Source organism: Xenopus tropicalis, chromosome 4, assembly GCF_000004195.4.
Source record: "Xenopus tropicalis strain Nigerian chromosome 4, UCB_Xtro_10.0, whole genome shotgun sequence".
NCBI classification, from domain to species: Eukaryota; Metazoa; Chordata; class Amphibia; order Anura; family Pipidae; genus Xenopus; species Xenopus tropicalis.
Genome location: NC_030680.2, coordinates 32,893,863 through 32,897,278, shown reverse-complemented (window position 1 = coordinate 32,897,278; position 3,416 = coordinate 32,893,863). Strand labels below are relative to the sequence as shown.

The window sequence follows — 3,416 nt, the reverse complement described above, 5'->3', positions numbered from 1 at the left end:
TCAACCCAACTTACTATGTTACTATGTTACTATGTTACTATGTATTCTATTCGAATCTGCCCCTAACTGGCCTTAACTCCAGTCCCCCCAATCAATGCTATGCCCCCACCCTGGCAAGGCAGCACCACAGTTGAAATGCTGCTCCAACCTTACCCTTGGAAAAACACTACTCCCTGGCAAAAGGTGCCATACAACCATTGCCGGGCCAAGCCGGACAGGAAACCTGGTTGGCTTGGCCCACTCACCCCCACCCTCCCCTCCCCGTGTGTGCACTGACGATGCGCGCGCATACAGGGTGGCGGGGTTACCGGGGCTGCAGCAATGGGGGGAAAGGGTCCAGAAGCAGTGGTAAGTGAAAGAAGATCTACCTACCTGGTGCCCCCCAACGTTGCACCCTAGGCAGGTGCCTCTTCTGCCTGCCCCTAGTTCCAGCCCTGCATACAACCCACTTCCTCTACAGGATCATACATATGAGAAGGTCTTCTATTAACCCCATTCTAGTTCTAAAAAAATCCCTCCCCCCCACCCCCTGCCTTATTCATGGATGGGAATGATATAATATTTATTTAACATAGACACTAGCAATATGGACACCAAAAACAGCATTTTATTTAAATTAAAAAGATACAAAAAGCATGTTGTAGCAAGTCAGTTATTTACAGGGATCAGTCATAATCAGTAAAAACACAATGTTATCCAATGTTATATTGCTCATGCCCTTATATGTTATATTGATTATAATAGATAAGAGGAAATGACAAAAGACAAAACACAGTAATCAGAACAAAAAAAAAAAACATAATACTTTATAACTCAATGAAATTAGTGTAGAATTTAAAAAAGTACCAATAGGCAAAATGTGGTTGCTATAATTCAGCTTCTGGGTCATACTGTATCTAGCAGGGTCTGGAGGGGTAGCAATCACTAGCCGGAACATCTTTTATTTAAAGGGTGAGGTTTTCAATTAACCTTAATGCAGAAATGACCCCAATGGGCCACCTTTTTGACGCTAATGTTTCACAGCACTTGAGGCAAGAACCAAAGGTATGAAAAAAATCAGTTAAAAACAAGGCACTGGTTGGCACTGGCCTGGTTGTCGCATCTTTTTGCTAAGTGATACACAGTACAACTGCTCTTTGTTATCGCAACAAGGTGGACGAACCTGTGGCCTACAGAATTGACAGGCAGACTTCACATCCACTGGCTGTCAATTCATAGGTCATAGGCCCGTACACTCTCTTTATCTCTCTGTTTTTGCCGTTCATGAATGTATGAGATTCCAGCCAGGTTACTGAATAGCCACAAGCTTTCACGTGGGTTCCTGGATCTGTTGCTGTTGGTCAGATTTGTCCATATGTATGCAAGCAAAGCCGTGAGTATTAAAACTACAGGGAAGCATCTCTAATCATGCTAATATTGTATTTTATGTATGTATATTTCCATTTGTATGCACACAGCACTGTACAGCAGAACAAATAGGGGTCAATACAATAATAAATACCAATAAACAAATTACAGTAAAGACTTAGGGGCCCACTTACTAAGGTTTTCTTTAAAAGTTTTTTTTTCTTTTTTCAAGATTCTAAAACCACAAACGTTTGACATTTATTAAACTTTATGTAACTTTTCTAGACGTATAAAAAGCACGCCAGGTTTAAGCTGCCGAGAGCCATTGAGTCCTGTGGAGGCTTAGAATAGTAGAGAAATAAAATAGTCAGTGACAGCCTGTCCTTGACACATATTCAAGGGGGAGTTAAATGCATTGATGTTTTCTATTTCACACACTTTCAAGGGGAAGATAATCACATACTTTTTAAGGGGAACTTAATGCCATCATTGTTTTTCATTTCACACACTTTCAAGGGGAAATTATTCACATCATTATTTTTTCACACAGTTTCAAGTGAAACTTAAACACATTATTGTTTTCCAATATTTCTAAAATGGCCACCGGAGAACTTCCTTTTTGGGAAAAATAAAGAGGATTCATGAAAAGAAATGGCAATATATTCTTGAAAATTTTATAAAACTTTCATAAAAATTCTCAATTTTCAACTTACAAATTATCATGACTAGTAATAAATACATCATTGATCTAATTTTATTAATAAAAAAAACTCTTAGGAGTTTATGTGAGTTGCTAAAAAAAAAAAAAATCAGCGTTTTGGTAAATCTGCCCCTTTGGAACCTTATAGTTACACACACTCCGCAAACTATAGAGGTTAGACTGCAGTTAGTTTCTGGTTCTATATAACTAGGTGTGTAATCTGTAGTACCTTTCAACTGCATTCTGGAACATTCTGTTTTCCACCTACCTATTTACGCTAGCAACAAGCTACAGGTCTGTTTGAGCCCTGCCCATGTTGTAGGCACACAGCTAGAAAAAGTGATTACAATGGTTTGTAATAACAATGAGACATAGAGAAACTGAAAGGGCTCATATAGACGTTTCTGCCTGTGCTCCCCTGCAATGGCGTTCAGGGCTGGATTTGTGGAAAGGCCTAGGGCGGCAGAGTTTTAGGGGCGGCATGACGCCCAGCCCCACCCAAATTTGGTCTAAAGTACTGGGGATGCGCTGGAGAATTGATAAGTGTTTAAATGACCTACAGGATTAGCAAACCTACTTACACAAGGTATATTATTACTTGAATTGATTCGGATGCATTGTGGATATACAATTTCCTTAGTAACTAAATCCATTTTCTCAGCAGCCAGTTCCACTTAAAGAATTATAGATACACATTACAGATAACAGCATCTCCACCGGAATATTATATCTACTTCCACATGGAGTTGCTGTTACAGGTTATGAGCATCAGTATCTCCATGGGGTTGTTGAGTCCTACAGGTAATCTGATACAGTAGGCCTAAAAAGAAAGCAAAGAAGAATAGCTGTTATCACTTGGAGCATGTCCATTTTTGCATTTGTATTATATAGCTAGAATTTATATCAGGAATGTACTCCCGTATATTGCTTTTTATCTGTAGTTTCTTATCTCTTTGTCTACAACTTCTATACTAGTCACCTGCAACATTGCTGACCTCCAACCCTGGTCATAATACAATAACCACTTACAATCTTGGGATGATGGTGGTTCTTTTTGAGCAACATCCAGAGAGCAATAGATATGATAAAAACTTTTCCCTCCATGGACCAATATCTATTTCTCTTGCTGATTATCTCATCCTGGGCATCTTTGGTCAATGAGAACACTACATCAGGCTATCCTCACAGCTGACTTTAGCCTATTCTATATAGTTCTTGGTAAGTCTGAAGCACATTCTTGGTGTTCCCTAGGGCAGTGGTTCCCAACCTTTTTTGCACCACGGACCGGTTTCAAGCAAGACAATTTTTCCAAGGACTGGGAATGAGGGATGTGGCGCAACTAGTGCTAGTTAAATTTTATATTATGCAC

At 39.6% G+C, this 3,416-nt stretch overlaps 2 non-coding genes across 2 annotated transcripts; both read right to left on the bottom strand.

The window, feature by feature from the left end:
• Positions 1 to 1,150: 1,150 nt before the first annotated feature.
• mir192 (microRNA mir-192) lies at positions 1,151 to 1,237 on the bottom strand. Its single transcript, NR_049599.1, has one exon. It is a non-coding gene; the product is annotated as a microRNA mir-192 (primary transcript).
• A 1,495-nt stretch (positions 1,238 to 2,732) lies between these two features.
• On the bottom strand, positions 2,733 to 2,818 carry mir194-2 (microRNA mir-194-2). The gene has a single exon (NR_049602.1). It is a non-coding gene; the product is annotated as a microRNA mir-194-2 (primary transcript).
• Positions 2,819 to 3,416: the final 598 nt, after the last annotated feature.